The sequence below is a fragment of the Pseudophryne corroboree genome, chromosome 8, assembly GCF_028390025.1.
Source record: "Pseudophryne corroboree isolate aPseCor3 chromosome 8, aPseCor3.hap2, whole genome shotgun sequence".
Classification (NCBI taxonomy): Eukaryota; Metazoa; Chordata; class Amphibia; order Anura; family Myobatrachidae; genus Pseudophryne; species Pseudophryne corroboree.
In genome coordinates, this window is record NC_086451.1 from 340,176,198 (window position 1) to 340,192,157 (window position 15,960).

At 46.1% G+C, this 15,960-nt stretch overlaps 1 long non-coding RNA gene across 1 annotated transcript in view; it reads right to left on the minus strand.

Annotated features, from left to right (window-relative positions):
• Positions 1–2,097: 2,097 nt before the first annotated feature.
• LOC134947777 (uncharacterized) overlaps positions 2,098–15,960 on the minus strand; it is an 86,910-nt gene continuing 73,047 nt past the window's right edge. The window contains exons 2-4 of the long non-coding RNA XR_010182767.1: positions 13,473–13,572; positions 12,254–12,321; positions 2,098–2,900 (exon numbers count right to left, since the gene is read on the minus strand). This is a non-coding gene — a long non-coding RNA (uncharacterized LOC134947777). The remainder of the gene's footprint in view (positions 2,901–12,253; positions 12,322–13,472; positions 13,573–15,960) is intronic.

Consider the following 15,960-nt stretch of genomic DNA (forward strand, 5'->3'; position numbering starts at 1 on the left):
TGAAAATGAGCGATTCTTTTTTTACTTCCACCAATGACAACTCACAGAGGCAAATCACCCCATTTATATTTATTATGTCAGCAATAATAGAAGAATTAAAAAAAGATTTATTACTTCAGATTGTGGTAGGCATTGGCAACTGTATGGTCCATGAGGTGCAGAGACTGATGTGAATGATGTGAACAAAAGAATGAAAGAATAAGACAGTCACCAATGTCCGCCAAAAATGCAGCCAATATTGAAAATAAAACAAGTGGAACAAGATGGAATTGTCCTTGAGCCCTCCTACCCACTTTTATGTTTGATATTAAAAAGGACATGCACAGTTTAACCAAGCACTTCAGTGACAGGGGATGACACTTTTGTGGCTGAAGTCCTTGGTTTGTTTGGGCCACTACAAAACAATTATTTGGAAGGACTTCCTCCAATCACTAATGAGGTTGATGATGAAGGTGTTAACTATATTATAATCTTGTAAAATACATTTCATAAACTCGCCATAAGTTACATAACATGGAGGAGGTACCTAGATGGCTAACGTCCCTACCTCTACTAACTTTGGCCTCACAAATGGAGCAGATGCCTTAACAAATGTTGTCAGGATTTGGGCAAAAATAATCCCACACCCAAGTGGTGACTTTTTTGGTCGTATGCCCAGGCATCACAAAAGATTTCTTTCTATCGTGGGCAAGAACTGCAGTCACTTGTAGATGAAAAAAACATCACCAACATCTTCATCTTCAGTGTCAGATAGTGGCAGTACACACATATACAGTACCCATCATCCTGTTCCACTTAAGCAGCATCCTCAATTTCTATTTTGCCCTCACCATCTTTATTGTACTTCTCCCCACATGGGCAGAGGGTACAGAAATGGTGGAAGGATGCAAAAGAGGCTTCTCTATAAGGACAGAAATGTGTGAGAAATGTCAGACTCACACATAGCTAATGTGGACACCCCTAGACTCTCCTCAGGGATGTGTGTTGGTTCTGAACACACAGTTTGTTCTACTGCCTTAGTGGTTTTTATTTTTATTTTTTGCACCTTTTCTAGATTCCTCTCTCTCTCTCTCTCTCTCTCTCTCTCTCTCTCTCTATATATATATATATATATATTGCATGCAGCACCTCATCACATCATAGCTTGCAATATGGGTATGCACAAAGATGAGATATTTCCAGCATTTCTACGATCAACTAATTATGCATTTTATAATCTCCTGATTTTTTGTAATTTGGGAAAGACAGGACCCTTATCCAGCTTTTTGGACAGTTTAAGCTTCAAGAAAAGAACCTTTGAACTTTCATGAACTCAAATTTCTATATTTGAACACTTTGGAATCACTGACTATTCTCATTTTATGCAAATGAGCCTCAGATTTAATGCTATGCTTTCATTTTTATGATATTTTTTTTTATCCTTTACACCATTATTTTCATATGGTTTTCTTAATAATTATGGTGCAATTCACAATGTGTGTCACTGTGAACTTCATTTCTTTATGATTTCATTACTTCATTGTATTATCACTCTATTTACTAGTTTAGTTTTTCACATTGTATTTATATATACCATTAAGCACACCCCATGTTTCTTTAAACTGATTAATATATTAAAACTAAGTAACTACTAGTTTCTTTTAATGGGGGTGTGCCATAGGACATATTGTAAATAGTTATTTGGTAATTTATCATGTATCAATGTCCTTGCGTTTCAGTGCGCTCCACCAGCTCCATTCATCACTCAGCGCATCGTTACTAACATGACGATGCGGTTCACGATGCGCTCCACCGGCTGGTGGAATCGCCTCTCGAAATACCGGAAGTGACGTCGCGCGATGGGCAGCAGTGCATTACTGTCGTTTATTGGGAGTGCCGTCGTAACCGAATATATATATATTTCAGATGCCCTGAATTAAACCCTCTATGCCTTTGCGCAGCAGCTTCAGTAGATGGAATTGAAGAGCTAGCATTGTCGTGACTGGTGGCAGCAGCTGCAGCGCTAGTATTTGCTTGGTGCTGCTCTTCTCTCGATTGATAGTCATGATCATATTGCTGAACACACTCAAGTTGTACAAAAACTACAGTATAATAGTATATATTTACGTGACCCTTTATTTCAGAAATCATTGTGGAGTCACAGTATGTACATGTTATAAATATGCAGTGAAGAACGGCCTGCATATTCACAGTACAGTACTTGTATGTTATTGATTCACAGTGGGGTAAAGTTCACTGACTGCCTGAAGTTAGTGGGCAGCAGGAAGGTGATTCTCTCCCCGTCTGGCCTCCACTTCTTCTTGTAGACTGGCCTGTATGGTGACTCCCTCCTTCAGATCAGCTTTGCTCTCTGCCACTGCCTTAGGCCCTGGTCCAATGTCCAGCTCCGGTCTCACAATACTACCACCTCCAGGCCCTCTCTGGAGCACATGGGGGGGCGTTGCTGGTCATGGTCCTCTGCATTGACCGTTGTATTGGGCACCCACAACCGAGAAGGTGTCCGGCAGCTCGGCAGGCAAGCAGGTCCGATGCCTTGTTGCAACACAGTCTCAGTGTGTCCTGCGGCTGGTCCTTGAGTCCGGGCATGGCAAGCGTCCGGGTACGCCTCAGGAGCAGCTAACCTGCCTGCTTCCTCCCAGATGGTGTCCAAGCCATGCCCCCGGTTGTATAATTTTCTCAAAGTTCTTATTTGCCTGCTTGTTTATATTTTATTTTTCTAATTTTTTTGGCTTTTGCGTCTTTTTCTGCCTTCTTGATGGATTCAAGATAATCCTTAAAATGAACCTTCTTTTGGGATTTAAATTTAGCGTTGTTGTTATCCTCTTCTTTTTTTTTAAGAATGCTCTGTATCCCATAGACTGGTGTCATCTCTATTACCAGACGCTTTAGTTCTTCATTATCTATTAAAATGTAAAAAGAAACAGTTAGTAACAGGTAATACGCAGCCCACACTTATTCGTTAGTTATTAAGGGGTCTAATTATCAAAACAGACAGAAAAGAAAATAAGATTTTACTTACCGGTAAATCTATTTCTCGTAGTCCGTAGAGGATGCTGGGGACTCCGTAAGGACCATGGGGAATAGACGGGCTCCGCAGGAGATAGGGCACTTTAAGAAAGCTTTGGATTCTGGGTGTGCACTGGCTCCTCCCTCTATGTCCCTCCTCCAGACCTCAGTTAGAGAAACTGTGCCCAGAGGATATGAACAGTACGAGGAAAGGATTTTTGTAATCTAAGGGCGAGATTCATACCATCCACACCAATCACACCATATAACTTGTGATAAACTACCCAGTTAACAGTATGAACAATTAACATAGCCTCGGTTCAACACCGACCATCTATAACATAACCCTTATGTAAGCAATAACTATATACAAGTCTTGCAGAAGAAGTCCGCACTTGGGACGGGCGCCCAGCATCCTCTACGGACTACGAGAAATAGATTTACCGGTAAGTAAAATCTTATTTTCTGTAACGTCCTAGAGGATGCTGGGGACTCCGTAAGGAAAAATGGGGATTATACCAAAGCTCCCAAACGGGCGGGAGAGTGCGGATGACTCTGCAGCACCGATTGAGCAAACAGGAGGTCCTCCTCAGGCAGGGTATCAAACTTATAGAACCTTGCAAAGGTGTTTGACCCCGACCAAGTAGCAGCTCAGCACAGTTGTAGTGCCGAGACCCCTCGGGCAGCCACCCAAGAAGAGCCCACCTTCCTAGTGGAATGGGCCTTAACCGATTTAGGCAATGGCAATCCTGCCGTAGAATGCGCCTGCTGAATCGTGTTACAGATCCAGCGAGCAATTGTCTGCTTTGAAGCAGGAGCGCCAACCTTGTTGGCCGCATACAGAACAAACAGAGCTTCCATCTTCCTGATCCTAGCTGTCCTGGTCACATAAATCTTCAAAGCCCTGACCACATCCAGGGACTTAGAATCCTCCAAGTCCCGTGTAGCCACAGGCATGACAATAGGTTAGTTCATATGAAAAGATGAGACCACCTTGGGCAGAAACTGAGGTCCTCAACTCTGCCCTATCCACGTGAAATATCAGGTATGGGCTTTTATATGATAAAGCCGCTAATTCTGAAACACGCCTTGCAGAAGCTAAGGCCAACAACATGACCACTTTCCAAGTGAGGTATTTCAACTCCACTGTTTTGAGTGGTTCAAACCAAGGTGACTTGAGGAAACTTAATACCACGTTAAGATCCCAAGGCGCCACCGGAGGTACAAAGGGAGGTACAAAGGGAGGCTGAATATGCAGCACGCCCTTCACAAAAGTCTGCACTTCAGGAAGAGAAGCCAATTCTCTTTGAAAGAAAATGGATAAGGCCGAAATTTGGACCTTTATGGACCCTAATTTCAGGCCCAAATTCACTCCCGTTTGAAGGAAGTGAAGCAGACGGCCCAAATGGAACTCCTCCGTAGGAGCAGCTTTGGCCTCACACCAATATTTCCGCCATATATACGGTGATAATGTTTCGATGTCAAAGGCGCCACGGGAGGTACAAAGGGAGGCTGAATATGCAGCACGCCCTTCACAAAAGTCTGCACTTCAGCGAGAGAAGCCAATTCTCTTTGAAAGAAAATGGATAAGGCCAAAATTTGGACCTTTATGGACCCTAATTTCAGGCCCAAAGTCACTCCCGTTTGAAGGAAGTGAAGCAGACGGCCCAAATGGAACTCCTCCGTAGGAGCAGCTCTGGCCTCACACCAAGAAACAAATTTCCGCCATATACGGTGATAATGTTTCGATGTCACATCCTTCCTAGCCTTGATCAGGGTAGGAATGACCTCCTCCGGAATCACTTTTTCCGCTAGGATCCGGCATTCAACCGCCATGCCGTCAAACGCAGCCGCGGTAAGTCTTGGAATAGACAGGGCCCCTGCTGCAGCAGGTCCTGCCTTAGAGGAAGAGGCCACGGATCTTCTGTGAGTAACTCTTGCAGATCCGGATACCAAGTCCTCCTTGGCCAATCTGGAACAATGAGAATTGTTCTGACCCTTCTTAGTCTTATCAATCTCAACACCTTGGCTATGAGAGGCAGAGGAGGAAACACATAGACCGATCTGAAAACCCATGGTGTCACCAGAGCGTCTACCGCTACCGCCTGAGGGTCTCTTGACCTGGCGCAATACCTCTTTTTGTTGAGACGGGACGCCATCATGTCTATTTGAGGCAGTCCCCACTGATCCACGATCTGTGTGAAGACTTCTTGATGAAGTCCCCACTCTCCCGGATGCAGGTCGTGCCTGCTGAGGAAGTCCGCCTCCCAGTTGTCCACCCCCGGGATGAACACTGCTGATAGCGCGCTTACATGGCCTTACGCCCAGCGCAGAATCCTGGACGCCTCTGCCATGGCCACTCTGCTTCTTGTGCCGCCTTGGCGGTTTATATGAGCCACTGCCGTGACATTGTCCGACTGAATCAGAACCGGTTTGTTCTGAAGCCATTCCTCCGCCTGGCATAGGGCATTGTAAATGGCCCTTAACTCCAGGACATTGATGTGGAGACAAGTCTCTAGGCTTGACCAGAGACCTTGGAAATTTCTTCCCAGTGCGACAGCTCTCCAACCTCGGAGGCTCGCGTCCGTGGTCACCAGGATCCAGTCCTGAATGCTGAACCTGCGACCCTCTAGGAGGTGAGCACTGCGCAGCCACCACAGGAGAGATACCCTGGCCCTGGGAGACAGGGTGATCCGTTTCTGCAAATGTAGATGGGACCCGGACCATTTGTCCAATAGGTCTCATTGGAAGGTCCTCGTATGGAACCTGCCGAAGGGGATGGCCTCGTACGAAGCCACCATCTTCCCCAGAACTTTTGTGTAATGATGCACAGAAACCTTTTTTGGTTTTAAAAGGTTCCTGACCAGGGCTATGAGCTCCTGAGCCTTCTCCACCGGAAGAAAAACTCTTTTTTGGTCTGTGTCTAGAATCAGGCCCAAAAGGGTCAGACGCGTTGCAGGTACTAGCTGGGATTTCGGTAAATTGAGAATCCAACCGTGCCTCTGCAACGTCTTCACGGACAGAGACACGCTGTTCAGCAACTTCTCCCGAGATCTCGCCTTTATAAGGAGATCGTCCAAGTACGGGATAATTGTGACTCCCTGCTTGCGCAGGAGCACCATCATTTCTGCCATTACCTTGGTGAAAATTCTCGGGGCCGTGGAAAGACCAAACGGCAACGTCTGAAATTGGTAGTGACAATCCTGTACTGCAAATCTCAGAAACGCCTGGGGAGGGGGGAAAATCGGAACATGAAGGTACGCATCCTTTATGTCCAGGGACACCATCCAATCCCCTCCCTCCAGGCTGGCGATGACCATTCTGAGCGATTCCATCTTGAACTTGAACCTCTTCAAGTACAGGTTCAGGGATTTTAGATTTAGAATGGGTCTGACCGAACCGTCCGGTTTCGGTACCACAAACAGGGATGAATAATAACCCTCTCCTTGCTGGAGATGAGGAACCTTGATTATCACCTGTTGAATGTACAATTTGTGAATTGCCGCTAACACTAGCTCCCTCTCTGACGGGGAAGCTGGCAGAGCCGATTTGAAAAACTGGCGAGGGGCCATGTCTTCGAATTCCAGTCTGTATCCCTGGGAAACAATCTCTATTGCCCAGGGATCCACCTGTGATTGAACCCAGACGTGGCTGGAAAGACGAAGACGTGCCCCCACTTGATCTGACCCCCCCCCCCCCCCGGAAAGCCCCAGCGTCATGCTGTGGACTTTGCGGAAGTAGGGGAGGACTTCTGCTCCTGGGAACTAGCTGAGTGCAGCCTTTTTCCCTTGCCTTTACCTCTGGCAATGAAGGACGATCCTCGTACCTCCTTGTTTTTATTGGAACGAAAGGACTGCATTTGATAATGTGGTACCTTCTTAGAATGCTGCGGGGGAACATAAGGTAAAAAATTTGATTTACCGGCCGTAGCAGTAGAGACTAGAGCTGAGAGGCCTTCTCCAAACAACTCCTCCCCCTTGTACGGCAATGACTCCATATGCCGCTTCGAGTCGGCGTCTCCCGTCCACTGTCGGGTCCACAAGAGCCGCCTAGCAGAAATAGACATAGCGTTTATGCTAGAGCTTAGTAAACAAATGACTCTCTGAGCAAGGCAGCATCTCTGATATGCTCCATGGTCATTTGGATGGTATCCCTATCTAAGGTGTCAATCTCCGTAGATAAGGAGTCTGCCCATGCCACGACAGCACTACAAACCCAGGCCGACGCCATGGCCGGCCTAACTATAGTTCCTGAATGTGTGTAAATATGCTTCGGGGTAATTTCCTGCTTGAGATCAGCAGGATCCTTGAGGGAAGCAGTATCCGGAGAAGGCAGTGCCATCTTCTTGGATAAGCGTGTCAGCGCCTTGTCTACTTTAGGTGCAGATTCCCATCGTATCCGATCCTTCTGTGGAAAAGGATACGCCATGAGAATCCTTTTGGGAACCTGTAGTCTCCGATCCGGAAATTCCCAAGCCTTTTCGCATAATTCGCTTAGCTCAAATGAGGACGGAAACGTGACCTCAGGCTTTTTCCCTTTATACATGTGAACCCTCGTGTCAGGGACAGGGGATTCCTCTGTGATATGCAAAACCTCTTTTATGGCAATAATCATGTACCTAATACCTTTTGCCACCTTCGGCTGTAATTTTTCATCCTCATAGTCGACACTAGAGTCAGTATCTGTGTCGGTATCTGTGTCAGCGACCTGGGATATGGGGCGCTTTTGAGACCCTGAAGGTCCTGGCTCCACAGGGACAGGCACGGGCTGGCTACCTGACTGATCCCTAGCTTCAGCCTTGTCTAATCTTTTATGCAGAAGATTTACATTTGCATTCAAGACATTTAGCATATCCACCCAGTCCGGTGTCGGCGTTGCCGACGGCGACCTGACATTCAAGCACTCCCCTTCCACATTAAGCGAGCCTTCCTCATCAAACATGTCGACACACACGTACCGACACACTGCACACTCCCAGGGAAACTTTTCTGAAGACAGTATCCCCTGAGAGGCCCTTAGGAGAGACAGAGAGAGAGTATGCCAGCACACACCCCAGCGCAACAACCTGGAGACCAACACAGAATGCTTTTCCCCAGCAGCGCTGTTTTATACTGTATCCGCCAATTATGTCCCCCCCCCCCTCTGTTTTTAAACCCCCTTCACCGTATGTAAGAAGGGGAGAGTCCGGGGAGCTTCCTCTCAGCGTTCTGTGGAGAAAAAATGGAGCTGGTGAGTGCTGAGGAAGAAGCCCCGCCCCCTCGGCGGCGGGTTTCTATCCCGCTCAAAATCGTGAAAATATGGCGGGGGCTCAATTATATACATGTACAGTGCCCAGCTGTACATGTATATACCTATTTGCTATCCAAGAGGTGTTACTATTGCTGCCAAGGGCGCCCCCATCCCTGCGCCCTGCACCCATACAGTGACCGGAGTGTGTGAGGTGATGTGGAGCAATGACGCACAGCTGCAGTGCTGTGCGTTACCTCTGTGAAGCTGAAGTCTTCTGCCGCCTGAGACGTCTTCTTGCTTCTTCTCTTCTGGCTCTGTGAGGAGAACGGCGGCGCGGCTCCGGGGGTGGACGCCCAGGACGAACCTGTGTTCACCCCTCTGAAGCTAATGGTGTTCAGTAGCCGAGGCAGCAGATCCTATCAGTTAAGTAGGTCTGCCCCTCTCTCCTCAGTCCCTCGATGCAGGGAGCCTGTTGCCAGCAGTGCTCCCTGTGAAAAAGTAAAAATCCAAATAAAAATGCTTTTTGTAGCAAAGAACTCAAGAGAGCTCCCTGCAGTGCGCCCTTCATCCTCTGGGCACAGTGTAAAAACTGAGGTCTGGAGGAGGGACATAGAGGGAGGAGCCAGTGCACGGGATCCGGTCTGAAGATCGACAGTGTCTAGGTCGACAATGTTTAGGTTGACCACTATAGGTCGACAGTCACTAGGTCGACATGGATGGAAGGTCGACAGGGTTTCTAGGTCGACATGTGCTAGGTCGACAGGTCTAAAGGTCGACATGAGTTTTTCACATTTTTTTTAATGGATTTTTTCATACTTAACGATCCATGTGGAGTACGATTGGAACGGTAAAGTGTGCCGAGCGAAGCGGTAGCGGAGCGAAGGCACCATGCCCGAAGCATGGCAAACGAAGCGAGCCATGCGAGGGAACGCGGTGCACTAATTTGGGATCCCGGTCACTTTACGAAGAAAACGACACCAAAAAAAAAAAAATCCTCATGTCGACCTTTAGACCTGTTGACCTAGCACATGTCGACCTAGAAACCCTGTCGACCTTCCATCCATGTCGACCTAGTGACTGTCGACTTATAGTGGTCGACCTAAACATTGTCGACCTAGACACTGTCGATAAAACGAACCACACCCCCAGTGCACACCCAGAATCCAAAGCTTTCTTAAAGTGCCCTATCTCTTGCGGAGCCCGTCTATTCCCCATGGTCCTTACGGAGTCCCCAGCATCCTCTAGGACGTTAGAGAAAAATAGTAATTTATAGAGGAAGCAATCGCTGGAGATGGTTACCACCTGCTCCTTGATAAATCATATAGAACTCTATCTAAATTTACAAACCCCACAAATCCATATCATTATTCACAATCGGCCAGGGGGATCCACAGTTGCAGCTTTTTGCTGCTAATTTTCCTATCATTCACTATCAGGAGCTACAAAAACATTGCATTTTATACTGTCTTTTAAAACTCATCTTATACACTGAACCAAAACCCAGTAGAATTATGTGATATCATGACACAGAGCAGGGAGATATAACAACATAAGCGTATAATAGCACAAGGGGAAGAGGAGGTGGGCATCAGGCGGAGGGGCCCTTCGGGGGTTTTCCATGTACTCCTAAGGGCCAGTCCGACCTAGCTATATGATATCTCACAGTCTATTGCCACAGGATATCTGCATTCCTTCCCTGGGGAGAAGACCTTTCCCTGTTCCTCCGCTCAGAAGGAACAGGGGAAATGTCAGCTGCGGCAGTGCATACACTGACCGATGCGGCTGACTTGACACTTCAAAATGTTGCATCGGACATACATGCTGAATGGTCTGGCATGTCTGACTGATCGATGTTTTCAGATCAGTCATGTAAATATACAGTACATGTCAGAAGGATAGGCCAGATAATTGTATACAGGGCCAATGCAAGGTTTCCAGGTGCCCTAGACAAAGCTACACAATACCTACCCACCCACCACCATCACCGGTAAAGCTGCCTGGTACAGTATTGATTAGTTTTAAAATTTACCTAGGTTTTTTTTATTATTATTATTATCATTATCATCATCATCATCATCATCATCATCATCATCATCATCATCATCATCATTCTATGTTCTGCACACTGCAGCATACATCAACCTTTGCTGATATAGTGCTCTTGTGCATTTGTAGAAAAATAGCTACACATTAGTCTACTGTACAGTACACCAAAGTTTGCTGCCGTGCTGTCTAACTTGCCACACCACACTAGCTTTCAATGACGCCATGGTGTGATTGCACATGCATAAACACCAAGCTCCTATGGACTGCATCATCTGAAGCCCATAGAAGCCAGGTCGGATTTGGCTGTGCCAAAGGCAGGGATTGGCTTCCTATAGGAAGCCAGCTCTCTGCTTATCACAGCCCAGTCTGACAGTCCCAGAGAGAGGAAACACCTCCCAATGGGACTGCCTTGTGTGTCTGTAACTGACAGGAACTTCCAATAGGAAGTGACTGCTAGTCACAGTAAAGCCAGTGCAGTCTCATGGACTGCATCTTGTTCAATAACACTAAGCTGGGTGGCAGACTTTTCCTGGGGTAAAAATCCGCCACTGCATACCAGACAACTTACTAGTGAAGCCTACTCTTCTCAGTCCCTGGCAGCAGTGGCGGTTCTTGCCACGGGCAAGCAGGACTTTTGCCCGGGGCGCCGCCTTCCGAAGGGCGCTGGCGCCATCCGGAGGGCGCCGCACCGTGGCAAGATCCGCCACTGCTGCCCGCTGTGTCCCCCGTCCGCCTCCGCTGCCCGCTGCCGTCCCCGTCCTCGGCGCCTCCTGTGAAGGGAACTAGACGCTATGCGTCTAGTTTCCCTTCGTGGAGAGTAACTGCTGAGCGGTGCGCGATGACGTCATCGCGCACCGCACAGCAAAGGTCCTCTCCACGAAGGGAACTAGACGCATAGCGCCTAGTTTCTCTTCGTGGAGAGGACCTTTTGCTGTGCGGTGCGCGATGACGTCATCGCGCACCGCTCAGCATTCAAGCGGCGCTTTCAATGTACAGGGGGCGTGACTCACCACGCCCCCTGTATTAGGCCACGCCCCTTTCCTGCCCGGGGCGCTCTGCGCCCTTGAACCGGCCCTGCCTGGCAGCCCTGCTGGTTACCTATTAAAGGAAGAGGAGGAGATAAGGGAGCGAGAGAGCAGGCCAGGGCCAGGCTCTGAGTCCAAAGGGTGATTGACTTGTAAACAAGCAGTGCTGCCAGCGCACATCAACACAGCGCAGAGAGGATGCCAAGCACTGGCAGTGACAAGTGCACTGCCCGTGGGGAGGTGACTGACAGTGGTGGCTAGCCTAGAACAATGTACATTTAAAAAAAAATAGATTCAGCATCAGCATGTGGTGCCCTCCAGTGACTGGCGCCCTTATACAGCTGCCTAAATACATTTACATCCAAAACAGAAGCAAGAGTAAAACATTAAGGGGGAGATTTATCAAATATTAGAGATAAATAAAGTGGAGAGAGGTAAAGTACCAACCTATCAGCTTCTAGCTGTCATTTTTATAGTATATCCTATAAGAAACTGATTGGTTGGAAGGAACCTTAACTCTCTCCAATTTATCTCTCTCCAAGACTTGATACATCTCTGCCTAAAGGGTTTTGCATTCTGTGCTTCAACAGGGTGGTCTTCAGTATGCCGACTGACGGGATCCCGGCGCACAGTATACCGGCGCTGGAATCCCGACAGCCGGCATACCGACACTTATTCTCCCTCGTGGGGGGCCACGACCCCCCTGGAAGGAGAATAAAATACCGTGCCCGCAGCGGGGCGAGTGCAGAGAGCCCGCAAGGGGCTCATTTGCGCTCGCCACACTGTCGGTATGCCGGCGGTTGGGCTCCCGGCGCCGGCATGCTGGTCGCCGGGAGCCCGACCACCGGCATACCCTACTACACCCCTTCAACAACATGACTAAGAATAGAGTTGATTTTGTTTGTCCTGTGGTCAGTACATTTATGTATTACTCTAGGTAATGTTACCTGGGTCTGTGACAAAGTTGGCTTCGATGTCTTCCTCTGGGTCAGCCTTTGACCTGCATTTCTTACAACTGCAGAAAATAATGAAAAGTAGTCAGTAGCAGAACACAGAAAGTAACCATGGGGTCTCCATGTCTTATATGACTTCAAAGGCAATATATAGTGGCACATTATGTATTAGTATATCACTTAAATAATATCTTCATATGTTAACACCAATCATTCTGTATTAATCCTTTCCATATCCAAATCGTCAGAGGCGGATTGGCCATAGGGTTTACAGGGAAGATTCCCGGTGGGCCGACGCACTCATGGGGCCTGTTTTGTTTGAGGACATGTTGTCTTTTTTATAGACATAATTAATAAGATGCAAAATAATTTGCATATATGAAAATGACTTTGCCACTTAGCCTGTGATTGCAGATGATCTAGTGTATGCTCTGTCTGCCTGCTTGGCTGACATATAAGATTGAGTGAATAGTGATTGGGATACGGTTGGTGTAATAAGCAAGAAAATATATCTTTCTAAAGAATGATATAGTTTCCTAAATTCTGAAGGTGTATCATATAATGTGCTCATAATATGTAATTTTATTTCTTTTTAACTTCCCCCTTGATTCTGGACATGCCCACTATCTGGAAAGTCTTGGGGGGGAGGGTGCTGCTGCCACGGCCCATGGCTAGACCTTACACCTCTGGTGCTGCCCATGTGGGGCCACTAGTACAAATTTTTCCAGGGCCGCTTTTTGTTCCCAATCCGCCCCTGCAAATCGTCTTAAAAGTAAATCTAACGTTCTGCTAGTTGCTCCCTCCCTCTCTCTCTCCCTCTCTTGATATGTTTGTTTTGTTTATATATTTAAAGTTGTAAAATATAGTTTATTTCAATAAATTCCCTTTCCCATAATTCCGAGTTCCTGTTTCCATTGTAGGTGTTTAAGGTTATGTACAGAAATATTTCTTAAATCGTCACTGTAATTCCAACTAGCAGGTACTGAAGTGCCTAAACCTGCATGAGAAATGTCAGGACAACAACCTAGCAACTGCGGCATGTGACGGTTTCCTATAGATCAAAATTCTGACTTTTACTATTATAATTAATCAAGTTCAGATACTTTACACCATTGGATATTGGCATGGGAGGTTAGCCATTGCATAGGATAATATATCTTTTATCTAGATAAATTAACTGTAATATTATTTGTACATGATGTTAGTAACTTACCAGGTGTAAATGATGAAGGCCAATACACCCAGAAAGCATGCCAAGCCCACAGCTATATAAGCTATCTGTGGTCCTCTCAGTGACTGGAGATTAAGGCCGGCTGTACAAGAAAAATAAAAGTTTAGGTGAATACATTTCATTTCATTTGCAGCCATGTTACACATATCAATTCCTTATATCAGTGGTTCCCATACGCAGTCCTCAAGACACCATAACAGACCAGGTTTTAAGGATATACATGGCTGACCACAGAGGGTTAAATTAAAATTGAGGTACTAATTAATTCACTCAGAATCAAATATGAATGTCCTTAAAACATGGACTGTTAGGGTTAAAACAGATAATTGGTGATGTTGCCCATAGCAACCAATCAGATGCTGGCTATCATTTTCTAAAAGGCAACAGAGAAATGATAGACAGCATCTGATTGGTTGCTAAGAGCAATATCACCAATTCTCTGTTTAACAAGCTTTAGGAAATTATCTGTTTAACAAGCTTTAGGAAATTTAAGTCGTCCCCCCTTCCCCCCTTCCCCTCCCAGTCTCCAAATGAAAGGTCTGGGCCTACTAGCTCTCCATGGTAACCAGACCCAGGCCCATACTATATATGTGAATAAGCCTACACACCAGAGGCTGGAATGAAAAGTCTTATGTGCTCATGAGAGCTGGTTTCTTAAAGCGTGACAAACAAGTAAATAAAGTGCGGCGCAGCATTCCAGGGCACCCTCCTTTTCAGAGGCGGCTGCAGCTCCTGGGCTGCAGAGCTGACTACATAGTGCAGGGGGTGGGGTGGCTTAGCACATATAAACATGCATGTTGTATGTAATATATGTGCTGGCTTGTATTACCCTGGGATGGCAGCGTTGTGTAAAACAGCCTCCATGCGCATTAGGGACTCAGCATTAGGCATCACTCTCCTCCTAAGTCCACCCCCAGACTCCCATTGGCTGTCTCCTATACACTACCCGTAAAACTGGGCTACTACCGCAAAAATGTGTCTCCCACAGGACGGGAGAGTAGGCAGCACGCATAAAATTGATATCTTATGTAACCCTGTGAGGATATATATATATTATTATCATATAACAAACCCCTACACACAGGTGAGTCCTCACTCCTAAATCAAATACCATTTCACATAATATACTATTATAACACTCCCTCACTGCATTACTGCAGACCAGTGTGAGGTTTGTTACATTGTGTATAGTAAGTTATGTATTATGTACTGTGTGTCCTGATACCTGCAGAGGTATGTATGTGTCTATGGCTCTATCCAAATATAATTATTTATTTCTTCATAGTAAAAATGATTATATCATAATGATAATGACCACTTACCTTCAGATGTCAGATCCTCTCCTGTGTCACTCATGGTTGGTAAAAATATTATTTAAAAAAAACTCCTTAACCACGACAAACTCAATTTCAGTCTTACTCCACTGAAAACTACCTATCAAAAGACTAAAACTGCTAAAGCCTGTGATATAACCCTGAGCCACAGTGCAATTATGATGCGTCTTGTGATGTCATAATCAGCTAGGAAATGGCTGAGACCTTATTAGAGACAGTTTGTGCAGGGAAAATAGAATCTTTCTGTAGTGTTTAAAATAAATAATGTTATCACATTGTGCTGATAGTTCAATGTTGCAACAATATTACAGGGATCCAATTATTAACTGCCGTAACCTTTATAATTTGTTTTCATCGGGTCTCTTGTCCTTTGACTGTGCCTTGTTATTTATGGCAGGAGTTAAGAGCCCCTATTTCCAATGGTTTCTGTACTACTACGTAAATAATTCCTATTAGTTGTTATTGCTCAGATCCCCATTATAAAACACCTACAACAGTTCATAATTGATGTTTTATTGCTAGTACGTATGGTTCTATTTATAAAGATTTTTCTGAAAATGTAACATTTGTTCCAGAATTTAAAAAAGAAAAACTTATCTTCTAGGTGTGCATAAATTAGCAGTTGCGATCTTAGGGGGTAATTCAGACCTGATCGCTGGGCTGCTAATGTTACTGTCCTGCGATCAGATAGTCGCCGCCTCCAGGGGGGGTATAAATTAGAGATGAGCGGGTTCGGTTTCTCTGAAACCGAACCCGCACGAACTTCATGTTTTTTTCACGGGTCCGAGCAGACTCGGATCCTCCCGCCTTGCTCGGTTAACCCGAGCGCGCCCGAACGTCATCATGACGCTGTCGGATTCTCGCGAGACTCGGATTCTATATAAGGAGCCGCGCGTCGCCGCCATTTTCACACGTGCATTGAGATTGATAGGGAGAGGACGTGGCTGGCGTCCTCTCCATTAGAAATTAGATTAGAAGAGAGAGAGAGATTGTGCAGAGTCAGACAGAGTTTACCACAGTGACCAGTGCAGTTGTTGTTAGTTAACTTTTATTTATTTTAATATAATATATCCGTTCTCTGCTATATCCGTTCTCTGCCTGAAAAAAAACGATACACAGCAGCAGCCAGTCACACA